Source organism: Lutra lutra, chromosome 11, assembly GCF_902655055.1.
Source record: "Lutra lutra chromosome 11, mLutLut1.2, whole genome shotgun sequence".
Taxonomy (NCBI): Eukaryota; Metazoa; Chordata; class Mammalia; order Carnivora; family Mustelidae; genus Lutra; species Lutra lutra.
Genome location: NC_062288.1, coordinates 29343839 through 29357173, shown reverse-complemented (window position 1 = coordinate 29357173; position 13335 = coordinate 29343839). Strand labels below are relative to the sequence as shown.

The following is a 13335-nucleotide window of genomic DNA, read 5'->3' as shown; positions in this document are numbered from 1 at the left end:
GGGAGCCTGATGTGGGACTCGATCCTGGGACTCTGGGATCATGACCTGAGCCAAAGACAGTCACCCAACCAACTAAGCCACCCAGGCATTCTGGGAGTATCCTCTTAAATATAATTTTATTACTGCCACTTAAAGACTACACAGTGACTTGATCAAATTGACTAAGGACAATTCTTCAAGGTAATAAATATCTCCAATGGTAGAGTTTTCCCCAAGGGTAGTATGAAAAATAAATATTAGAAATTATTATAACTACACTCAGTTTCATAATCTCTTTGTCAAAAACATCACAGGTCAAAAGACATTTTTTTTGGCTATTCTGTCTAATGAATGGAGTGACTAAAATTGATTCAATATAAAGCTTTCATTTATCTGAAGCACTTGAATCATCACTGTGACTCCTATTTTTTTTTTAAGATTTTGTGTGAAACCCACCATGTTTTAAATTTAAAAGATAATTTTGTTGTGTGAGAATATTATTTCTGCCTAAAAGGACAACTACACATATTTTTTGGAGGATTAAGATGTACCTGTGGGCAATACTTTGGAGGCAGGAAGTCAACAGTTTCTCTTTTCCCCATTTTGGCTATAAAATGACATTTTCCAAGTACCAGCAACTTATTTAGCTATAAGTCTTACTATAAGGAAAAAGGTGATTAAATCTCATGGCTTAAATGGATATGGTTATTAGGGACAAATTAAAAAAAGAACCTCAGAAATTATAGGATATTCATATGTCCAATTCTTACTCTAGAGTAGCTATTGGTATATGAGAAATTTAAGGGCACTTGGCCTTCAAACTCACTGGCCCCTGAATGGACTTCTACTTCTTTTTCTTAAACCGGATACTTAAACCTGTACTACTCTCTAATCTGTTGTTCTAGCAATATACAGAGACTTGGATGACTAAGTATTTGTGCTAGGTGTTATGGGACCATAAAGCAAGTAGAGAGAGTCTTGGTATTGACAAAATTTCTTTTCTAATAGAGGAGAATGTTGTAATCTAGGTAAATATAACTAAGTATTATCAAACCATAGAGTCAGGAGTAATTTATTTTAATTGGGATTGCAGAAAACTTCACAGAGAAAGTGACATTTCAGCTGATCTTGGAGAATCAATAGAATTTGATAGATGGTGGTGGGTGGTAAGTGGGGGAAGACACAAGAAATATCTATGAGATGCAGCAGAATGAGCCAGCCATTTGCATGAATTTGAAATTGCAGCAGAGCTTTGTTGTAATTAACTGTATTCATTAAAACTAAAAATCTGATAGTTTTCCACTTAATAAAGTAATACTCTAGTATAAGAATTAAGATAGTTTGGGGTTTAAATAAATTTCACATACTGTTACTGAGTATCACTGTGTCTTTGTTTTATAAAAAGATACTAGAAAAGTTTGAGTGCTCAAAATTTAGTGAGTATTAGGATATTAGATAAAAGTTAGGGGCCTGTGGGTGGCTCAGTGGGTTAAGCCTCTGCCTTCGGCTCAGGTCATGATCTCAGGGTCCTGGGATCGAGCCCTGAATTGGGCTCTCTGCTCAGCAGGGATCCTGCTTCTCCCTCTCTCTCTCTGCCTGCCTCTCTGCCTACTTGTGATCTCTGTCAAATAAATAAATAAAATCTTTAAAAAAATAGATAAGAGCTTTTTTCATAGTATATTTGATCTTTATTATAAGTCTTTCAGAATGTTATTTAATATTAAATTTCTACTTTTCTACTTTTTTTTTCTTTTATATTATCAGGAGAAGCAAATTGGCAAATATCATTGAGTAAAAGAAAAAAATATATAATTAGCTTCTAAAACACCCATAGCTTGAATCCCATATGCTAAAAAGAGTGTCAATGATCAAAGTCTGATTTTGAAAACAAAATGATAGGAAATAGTTATTTATATTTATATCTTACGAGAGAAAAATCATTCATCCTGTTTGATGTCATGTTTACTCTTTAGTGGATGAGATCATTGAAGGTGTGTGACAATCTACTGATGAAAGCCCAATAAGGCCATGTGTAAAATGCTGATGTGTGTACTCACTGGTGTCAACAAATTATGAAGAATGTGTACCAGAGCCATGGGAATGATTGAGAGGCTGAACATTCAATTTCATGATAAAGTATCACAAGAGAATATAGAGAGATTGAGTAAACAATATAACTGCCTATGTGAATATCAAGAACATAATCCTGGTAAAGAAGTGAAACTATCTGGCTAGCTTGAGAGCCGATTATTAGAAATGATAAACCAAATATGATCTGATGAAGCATTTTTTTTCTGATGAAGCATTTTTGTCTTAATTTTTATATAACCTGTTAAATGAAAATTAATAGCACATTCGCTATTTCTACTGATGTGATTAGAGTTGGAAATGACAAATATTTGGCCATTCTAAGCCTTTAGTTCCTTGTTGATGATTTTGAGAATTGCACTAATATATCTAGACAATTAATTGTTCCTGATCTTCAAAAAGGAGCCATGATCAATTAGAAAGAAGCAGTCTGGTTGGTTGAAAATGTAGTACATGTGCACATGGATCATTTTACTTAGTCTCTCAAATATGTACATGTCGTTCTTAATATAATATCTTTTCTTGTGGCTATAACCTTGTTAGAATACTATTCCCAATCACTAAAATTTAATTTTCTATGATTAAAATTTATTTCAGATGGGAGTTTTCTTAAGGGTAAGCTAATGTGTACACTTAATAATATCCAGAATCATTTTCACTTTTTGGTATCTGATTTTGTGAAATCAACCATATTTGGGACACATTTACTTTTCTCTATCTGATATAAATGTAGTTACCATAGCATAATGACAGAAAATTGTCCTCAAGGCATTACAATGGTAGGGTCATTAAAAACAGTTCCTTAAGAAAACAAAGTGATATTCGAACATTGTTCTTTCCTTTGTTTTCTAAGTTGTGTCATAAAATAAATGAGAGGGTAGAAAACACAACCACAATCTAGACATTTTTTAAGACTTTATTGATAAAGAACTTCATTGACAGTTTATTGACTTGGAGTTGATGAGTTGTTTTGCCATGTGTATGATACAGTCATATGTCTGATATGCATGGGAGATACAGCATGAGAATAGATTGAGTTAGGTAGTAGAAGGAAGGGATAAAGTGAAAAATGAGAAATGAATAATAAAGACATCAGTACAGGTAAAATAAATTGAGTAAAAGAGAAGGGAAGATGTATAAGTCATCAATTTTTTTCTCAATCTATTCATATGGGAGCTTGATCTCCCAGATTAGAATTTTAGCATTGACATTTTTATATCTTTAAAGTAACTTTTAATCCACCTTCTTAATTTTAGGCACTACAAGAATACAATGCAATAGAATTTTTATCAAATCTTTCAGACTTCCTGGTTTTAAAATAGGAAGGGTAAATAATCTTAATCAAGCATCCCTGATCTTTTTGGGGGTGATTTATATAAGGATAATTTATATATACTTACCATACATGAAACTATTTCCCTTGAAGTCTTTTGAGTACAAGTTTACGTAATAGCACCTCAAAGTCTCTTCCAACTCTAAGATTTTGTGACAACTTAGGAATTTCTAAAGGAACTTTTTTTTATTAGAATGGACAGAAAACAACAAAAAAAAATAGAAAACATTCACTTAGACTCAATATATGCATTATATAGAGCATTTTATTACAAATATACCTATAATCAATATGTTGCCACTCTTCCTAATTAAATCTCAGATCATAGGAAAGTGATATTAGAAGTGACTAGTTTTAATATAGGTAAATATAAAGATAAAATTTTTTTTGCATTTTATATAATTTACTATCTTTTTCCACTTCAAGAAACAGTTCAAAAGTTTTTATCATGAAGTTCATAACCCCAAATGCTCAATAAATATTTAAAGAGAACTAGCTAATGCTAGTAATAAAGTTCTTCTAGTTATAAAACCAGCAATTTTGGCCTCCAAATTGAACTATCAGATGTATTTTAGGTATTTACAATCTATCAAATTGTTTATGAGTATCTGCAAAATAAGAATGATTAAAAAAAATAAAAAGAAAGAAAGAAAGCATCTTAGAAAGAGCCTGGAAAGAACCTTTAAGACTAGAAGACTAGGAAAATAAAATTTGTAATATACACCAGAGATATTTTTAATCTGTTGAATATATTGTGCTCTAAGATTGGTTTCATTTGAGAAATAAATTTGCTATATAAAAGTTTATAAAACATTCTATATATTTTGCACTTACAATTTCAAATGTAGCCAGCTAACATGACTTTTACTTCTGTTAACACAAAAGTTCTACACAGACTTTTTTTTAGTTTTCTAATGCATGGGCTATCAGTTTTGCCTTTATTCTTTTCTCTAGTTTTTAAGGTGAATTTTATAACTAGATCAAGAAAATATAAAGGCTAAAATTCTCAACTCAAATCCCAAAGACTTTTCAACTTATGATGAAGTTGAAGTAGATGTATATAGAGAAAAGAGAGTTGAAATGTATTTGGCAAAATGAGAAATTTTGATGTTCTCCAACTTTAGAGATTATATGGCTGATACTCTTGGATTAGCTCATTTGACATGAGTAGCTATGATTTTTGGAACTATGTAAATTACTTAGATGTATGAAAAGTTAATGTGTAGAGAATCGAAAACAAGGAAAACAAAGATAATCTTAAATGTTACTCCACAATATCGGTCAACCTGGAAAAGCATATTTAATGTCTTCAAGAGATATGAGTTAGGCAGATAATCGAAGTTTGTATCGAAGTTTGGTCTCTGGGGATGATTGGCTCAGCTGGGTGATTCCCACTTTGGACCTCTCATATCATTAGGTAGCAGTTACGTGGAGGCTGAGGCTCTAGTGATCTCTGAAGACATTTTGCACTCCTTCCTGTGGTACCCGAGCTGGCCTGGCTGGAATTCCTGGGGTCTCTCTCTCTGTAGGAAGTAACTTTAATTTTCTGCTGGTTTTATGAGTTTTAGTCAAATAGAGACTAAATATTCTCTTTCAATATCATTCCATTAAATCTTTGAGCTTCCTATTAATAGTATCAGAGTTTACTACATGAAACAAAAGTCACAACCAAACATTTTCTTCAGAAAGATTAGTATTTTGGGTCTTGCATGAGGCTGCTGTGGTGCAAATCCCTTGAAATCATTAAAACCCCTATTATTTAACAACAACAACAAAAATTCAGTAAGATACGTGTTTAAGACCTTAAGGTCTTTTGAACAGCCTAAATTGTCTATGAGGCAGCACCTTTGACCTTAATGAAGGACCTTCTTGTCTCATTTGGGAATTTATCTTTGCTGATCTCTTAGTTGGAGAATATTTTGCTGTGGATAAGAAGGATTTCTTATCTATATCCATATCTAAATTATGTTAAAATGGGATTACTTTTTCTTTAATGCATCTTTCTCTTTCATATTATGAATGTCTAGAAGAAGCAAGGTAGAACTTTCAATATTCAGTGTTGAAATTTCCTTAATTATCCACAAGAGAATTAAGATCCCTTTCTGTTTTCCATATTTCTACAGATTAATTTCTACAACCCTTGTTTCAGCATATAATAGGTGTCTTTCCTTCACTGTCCCTTAGGCCCTCATCAATAATCTCCTTGAGTCCCTTTCAGTTTTTAATAACCATTTCTTCAGTGTCCTCCTAGCTCCTGGCCATGGCCTGGTATGAAAACAAATGTCACACATTTTATATCTTTTTTTCATGCAACTACCCCACATCTAGGAACCAAATTCTGTTCCAGTTATTTATTGCTGCATAATGAATTATTCCGACATTTAATAGCATATGACGCCAACCATTAAACTTTGATAAAGATTCTGTGGGTTAGGAATTTGGGCAGGTCACAGCAGGGATGGCTCATCTGGGGGGCCTTATCTAGAGTAGGTCAATGTCTGGAGATGGCTAGGTGTAATAGTAAATAGAGTCATAAGTTTGTGTAAATAGTGTAAATAGAGCCATAAGTTTGCAGCTTTTTTTTCTTTTTTTTTTCCCTTACCCTTTTGTGATCTGCTGGAGTTGGAATATCCAAGATGATTTCTTTACTCACATGTCTGGCAGCTGGGCTGGGATAGCTATTTTTCCATATGGTCTTTTTACCTGGGTAGGCTGATTATTCTCATAGCATGGTGGTCTTAGTTTGTTATTTTTTACATGGCTATTGAGATAAGTGAGAATTTCAAGAGTCTAGTATAAGAGTTTAGGGGTTTAATGGCTAGCCTTGAATTCATGAATCATTGGCTATATAGGGTCAGATCGGATTCATTGTTGACAAGGATGTGTATATCAGGAGACACGGTTCATTAGAGGGCTATTTGGAGACTTAATTACCACAATACCTATTGCCCAAGTAAAATATGTGCCCAGAGGCCAAGCAGATGACAGAAATTATAAAAGCATTTCTGGTAAGCTGGAATTTAAAATTAGGGTAGAATCCATGAATCTTAATTTACTTACACCATTGTATAATTTTCATTTTCTTTCCATCAGATTACGTATCAACATTCATTCTATTGGGATTTGTATGAAGCCTTAAAGATCTATGGCTGTTTTAGGGCACCTGGGTGGCTCAGTGGGTTAAGCCTCTGCCTTCAGCTCAGGTCATGATCCCGGGGTCCTGGGATCAAGCCCTTACATCAGGGTCTCTGCTCAGCGGGGAGCTTGCTTCCCCCTCTCTCTCTCTGCCTGCCTCCCTGCCTATTTGTGATCTCTGTCAAATAAAGTAAATAAAGTCTTAAAAATATTATAAAAAAAGATCTATGGCTATTTTATATACATTTTGTAAATATCAAGCTAAGAAATGTTGGGATTATTTTCCCTCTGAGGCTGTCTTAAAATTTTTCTGATTATTATTACAAATATTAATGATTTGTAACATAAGAATTTTAATTCAATCCCAAGACTCAATTATGATCATCTCTTCTTCCCTTCAACTTTTTATACCATGTTGTTCTATGGATGACATGTATGATTAAAACTGAATCATTTTGAAATATATTTGAAAATTCTGGCCTATTTAAATTTTTTTATTGCTAACCTCAAGCTTAAAAAAATTGGCTTTTTCTCTTAGTTAACTCTGAAAAACTATCATAGACCAAAACATATTTGGGGAATTCTAAAGATATAAATATTTTCTGTATGTTAAGACTTAAGTTTTGGAAAGAGTAGAATCACAAGGGACAAATTGTGTGGGATACTGATACTCTGTTAGTAAACTAGAGACTCGAAATGCTCTTTGAGTATGTCATTATCAGCTGAGACATTCTGGGCACAGCATGGAACACATACTGTGACTAATGATCCTGAGGATAAGAAGTGTGGAACAGTGCATAAAATGGTATTTGAATACACAAACCTTATGTCGCCCATCAAATCTGAGCAGGAATATTGTGTCTAGGAACATGAAACAGACCACCCGTTCCTAGGGTCAGGGAACCGGAAAAGAGAAGATAAGATAATGAATTAAGAAGGAAAAAAGGAGGCAAACACAAAGCACAGATGGCAAATGAAGTATGAGATAAAGGGAAAGAGGATGGCAGGGATGCTCTAGTGACATGGTTTTGTTTTTCACGTTTTTAAGTGAGTAAACTAGGATAGATTATTTTAATAGCCTGGTCATAGTTTGTTTTCCTTTCCTTTCCCACCCCCTGTGTACATCAGTTCAAATTATTTCCATATTAGAATAAATGGCACTGGTACAGATACAGGTGCGGGAAATGGTTCTCTGCTAGTGTTTCTATAATTCAAAACAGAAACAATCCTTCTCCATCCACCTTCTCCTTTTCTTCTTTGGGTTCTTTAATATCTTCTTCCAGGTTTCTCCAGATTATCCACTGGGAGAAAGAGAAGTGGACTATTATCATGTGACCTCATTGTGAATCCTTCTCTTTTAATGGAGACCAAGCTCTTTGTTTCCTTCCTTCCTTCCTTCCTTCCTCCCTCCCTCCCTTCCTTCCTTCTTTTTATAGTCAGTTCATTTTCCATTTTTTAAAAGATTTTATTTATTTTAGAGAGAGTGAGAGATAGAGGGTATGTGTGAGCAGGGTGAATGATGGAGGGAGTCGGAGAGAATATGAAGCAGACTCCACCCTGAGCTCAGAGCCCTACATGGGGCTCTATTCTCATGACTCTGAGATCATGACTTAGGGTGAAACCAAGAGTCAGATACTCAACTGGCTGAGCCACCCATGCACCCCTTATTTTTATTCTTGGCTACCGCTGGAGCACATTTCTGGGGGACATGGGAAAACACCCATGATGCACTGCATAAGTGTTTTCTCAGGGAGGGTTCTCTTTGAACAGAGGTTACATTTAACAAATGAAATCAATCCTGATAATTCTGTTTTGTAGTTTTATTTCCATTAGGTTTGAAGCTTAAAATCTAGTCCTGTAATCTGTCTATTCGTAGTTTAGAGCAGAAGGCATGATTAAAGAGAATTTCCTTTTGATCCTCAATGTTTGACAGAGTGAATGGTCAGGACCACACAAGATTAGCTGAAGTTGTCGGAAATAAATTTTTAGAAGGGAAATGATGAAGCTACTTTCCTACAAATACGAATTTTTGGAACTATTTCCAGAAAAAGTTCTACACACCTCTACAGTATTCTTCTACAAAGACCACACCTGGAAATCTGTGTGTTTTGCTCAAGGCGTTTTGCTGGAGAGGTATTTGAAAGGTATCAGAGAGATAAATGAAACCACCTGGAGCCCGTCGCTCCAGAGGCAATCACGGGCCTTCTAGGCGAGGGAGTTATGTTCACTTTACTGCAGCTGTCAGGCAGCTACTTTGTTCTTTACGGCTCCTCTCAAAACAATATCGATCAAAAGGTGTCAATTGGGTTTTATAGGTGGCAGCAGCTCCACTTTTATGAAGAGTTGTTATTAAATATATGTGAATAATATTGGTAATGCCTATTTAAATATTTATGAGGGCAAAAACATGGCCCGAGTCCTAGAAGATAAAACTGCTCACAAAATCAGGAAGCCTTGGGCAGAACAAGAGTACCTCCAAGGTGTTAAAAAATTATTTCCTCACCAAAAAATATTAAGGTCTAAGAGAAAACCTGGAAGAAGAATAATCAATATGAAGCATAGAATCAAAAAAGCTTGAGCAGCTCTTTTAAAATTGTTGTCATTATGCAGATTCCATAAAATGTGCATAATATTTTGAATCTGCTTGCTCTTTAGATTTCATGAACTTATAAAAACATTATGTGAAATAGAATTTGGAGAATCCCATGCTAACGATAATTATATATTTCTTAGGTGGCTGACTGAGAGAGACAATATTATTTTTAAAAATGGTGTTTTTAGTGCTTCAGAGCCAATCATTTTTTTTAAACATTAAAAAGAGCCTTTTGTTGTAATATTTGTGCATACTTATTGTAGAAAGATAGAAAAAATAAGCAATAGTCAAAAAGTAAACTCTGTATTATGACCTCACAGATATTTTCACTTCTAAAACCTTATTCATGGGGCACCTGGGTGGCTTAGAGTGTCAAGCCTCTGCCTTCAGCTCAGGTCATGGACTCAGGGTCCTGGGATCAAGCCCCGCATCAGGCTCTCTGCTCATCAAGGAGCCTGCTTCCCCTCTCCCTCTGCCTGCTGCTCTGCCTACTTGTGATCTCCCTCTCTGTGTCAAATAAATAAATAAAATCTTTTAAAATATTTTTTTAAATAAAACCTTGTTCATGTCCTCAATGAATTTTCTCTATATTTAATCTAGATTTAGACATATATGTACATACAAATATATACATAAAATGAGCTCAGACTACCATGTTATTTTGCAACTTTGTAGTTTCCATTGGCAGTAAGTATTTCTGTTGTTAACAGGTATTCAACTTATCAGGATATTCAGATTACCCCAAGATCTTTAATATTTGGTTTGGGCAGACAGGGATTCAATATAGGCTCATTTGTTGTGTTTATTTGTTATGTCCCTTATGGCTCTTTTCATCTAGAATAGTTTTTGTTGTTGTTGTCATTTAGTTTTCATTTCAAAGACTTCAAAAAAGCCTGGGCTGGTTTTCCTGATGAATGATCTGTCTTCATGTCTTGTCTGATAGTTTCTTTGAGGTTTCTTTTAACTTTATTTCTCTATCCCCTATATATTCAGCAAATGTGAATGTGGATCTACAAGCCCAATGGATTCAAGTTATTTTTCCCCTCTAGAATGCATTCTAGATGTTATTGTGGACTTCATATTTTATCAGTCCAGGAGGCTCATAATATATGCCTGAAGCACCATGATGGATGCTGAGTTTGACCACTAAATTACAGTGATGACTAATGCCCCATAGCAGCACTGTTTGGTACTTTCCTGTAGAACTTGAAAGCAACACATGCGATTATAGTTGGGTCCTGCATAAATGTCCAATTCCTCATCTACTGTCTACATAATGGTTTTAACATTGCCTTTGGTCTTTTGACCTTGCTGATACTGTTTTCCAGCCTAGACCTTTTTTGTTTTAATGTAATCAAACTTAACCATCTTTTTTAATGTTTTCTGGATTTTAATTATTTACAGAGGCTTCCTCTACTCCAAAATTACTAATGACTTTATAGTTTCAAAAACTTTAAAGTATTTAGATCTTTATTCCATTTGTAGTTTATGCTGGCATATGATATGAGACATAACTTGATCTTTTGTTTTTGTTTTTTGTTTTTTTTCACAAGTTTTACCATTTGACCCAACACCATTTATTAAAAAGTCTTTAGCTCAGTGATTTGAAAGGCTGCCTTTAACATACGCTAAATTTCTAAATGTGCACAGTTATATTTCTGGCTTTTTTGTTTCATTTCCTGTCTTTTCACATATCAATACTATTAATTTTGGGGACCTTGTGATATAGTATATTATCTGGTAAGACTAGTCCTATCTCATTTCTTTTTCAGACTTCCTCCTGCTGTTCTTACTTAGATATTTTTTCCATATGAACATCAGAATCTATTTGTCTACTTCCATTAAAATACCTTATCTTTTCTAGTTTATTTTGAATTTGTAAATTATTAAAGATAATTGACATCTATAAGATTTTGTTTCCTTCTATCAAATGGCATGACAAATCTTTCCATCCAAGTCTACTTTTGTGCCCTTCAAGAGTGTGTTAGAGTGTTCTTTACGTAAGAATCATTCCTTTCCAAAGGACTAATGTCTGTTTTATGTTTTATTACTCCCAAACCTGTAATTTGGAAAGCGTGTACATATAAATAACCTGACATTAATACTTCCTCCTCTTTCCGATGGGCTAGCATACCTTTATAAAACGTCTTAATTTCTTCATTTCTTGCTGTTTCCTTTCTTTTTCATGTGTGCTTTGTCCTAACATATCATTGCCATTTGCTTTTAATTTATTATATGTTTGAAGTGAGACCTTCCATCAATACCTATGTTAACTCTCCTCTGTGTGTCTTCTTTTTTGAAAGACATCTTTATTTTAAAATGAGGCTGAGCCATGTTTTAAGTCATATAAACTCTATTTTGGTGTTCTTAAGATACAGACTTGACAGATTAACTACAGAATTTAATATCTTAAGATATAAATTGGTTTTGTTTTGAAACAAAGACATCCGCACATATTTAAGCCCACAAATAATACTTCCAAAAATTAGTAAGTATGCAGTGGGTAACAAAATAAACTTTGCTCATCTATTGTGTCTGTTGTTAGAGAATCTGGAGCTACTACTAAAAATTAACAAATGTATTGTAAAGTAAAAATATGGACATATTAGTAAATTTAAATTATTTTTTTAAGGAAAACAAATAGTACAAATACTGAAATTAACTTTAATGTTTTCAGTGTTGATCCCTTTTAGTTGATCTGAGAAAAGAAATACTATTCTGGAGGCAAATCATAGACAGAGGCAGTGCTCACCTCTTGATAGTTGAAGTTATTCATGAATATCTACATTTCCTAGTTCTCTGTAACAGTGTATATGATAGAATATTTCTGAGTTCTGGAGAAACTAAGCTATTCTAGAAGGATTGGTAGGAAAAAATCAATGCCAAATGAAACATTTAGTAGTAAAAGATATTAGGCAAAAATAAATAAATTTTTAAAAATAAAAATAAATTTAAAAATTTTTTGTGAAACAAAAAAAGTTAGTGAAATAATCTAATTGTCAAATACAGAAAAAATAAAAAAAAATGATTAAATGAGACCAACTATAAAAACTAAGCCACCGGGGCGCCTGGGTGGCTCAGTGGGTTAAAGCCTCTGCCTTCGGCTCAGGTCATGATCCCAGGGTCCTGGGATTGAGCCCCACATCGGGCTCTCTGCTCGGCAGGGAGCCTGCTTCCCCCTCTCTCTCTGCCTGCCTCTCTGCCTGCCTGTCTGCCTACTTGTGATCTCTCTCTGTCAAATAAATAAATAAAATCTTTAAAAAAAAAACAAAAAACAAAAAAACAAAAAAACTAAGCCACCAATGGCAGCAGAAAGCATATTAAAACCAGTATGAAAAATTTAAAGTAATTAGCAAAGAAAAACTGACATTCTTACAGCATATAAGTTTAGAAATATATGAGATCTCTTTTTTCAGGTAAAGAAACTAATTCTGAGAAAGGTGAAGGTTACCTACTGAGAAAATCCATCTTCTTATTTGAAAATAAGGATTCAAATTCAAATTTTCTGAAAATTAGTCTAAAATACTTTTTACTAAGATATACTTTATGATTTAGACATGTTGCATATTAATAGTGCTAAATGTCATGAGAAAATTTATGCACAAGTAACTATATAATAGTTTTTTGATGTAGAAAATTACATTTAGTACTTCTAAAAAAAGCTTGATTTATTTAAGCCAAGCATAATTAATATAGTATTGTTTTCAACTTTTTCCATTATATTGAGATTTGAGAAAAGGCCACCTTATAAATTCATCACATTGTAAAGAATAAGGTAGGAAAATTAACAACACTGAAAGACTCATATTAATAAATATGATATTTGAAGCAGAAGATGTAATATATGTTTAGAGACATAAATTTATATTTTCCTAGGGGAGGGAAAGGAGCTAGGTTTATGAAGACATGATATTTAATATAATTTGGCAATATTTTATTGGCCCAGGCAAAATTTTATATCTACAAAATCACTTTTTGTATAAGTCCCTTATATTGGCTTTTGAAAAACTTTACTAATATATAACCATAATAGAAATATAACTAGGAAGTACAAAATAAAAAGAGTAAACAGCTTATAATTTACTCAGAGATCAGTTTTTAACATTATTGTGTTCATCTTTTTAGACACAAATGTATACACTTTTGGTCCTCTAAATAGGTTCATTCATAAATACTGTTTTGTAGCTGTGTTTTAAACTTTTTTTTC

At 33.5% G+C, this 13335-nt stretch overlaps 1 long non-coding RNA gene across 2 annotated transcripts in view; it reads right to left on the bottom strand.

The window, feature by feature from the left end:
• Window positions 1-11975, bottom strand: part of LOC125081070 (uncharacterized) — a 41089-nt gene extending 29114 nt beyond the window's left edge. For both annotated transcript variants that reach the window (XR_007121578.1, XR_007121577.1), the window contains exons 1-2: window positions 11881-11975; window positions 7359-7424 (exon numbers count right to left, since the gene is read on the bottom strand). This is a non-coding gene — a long non-coding RNA (uncharacterized LOC125081070). The remainder of the gene's footprint in view (window positions 1-7358; window positions 7425-11880) is intronic.
• Window positions 11976-13335: the final 1360 nt, after the last annotated feature.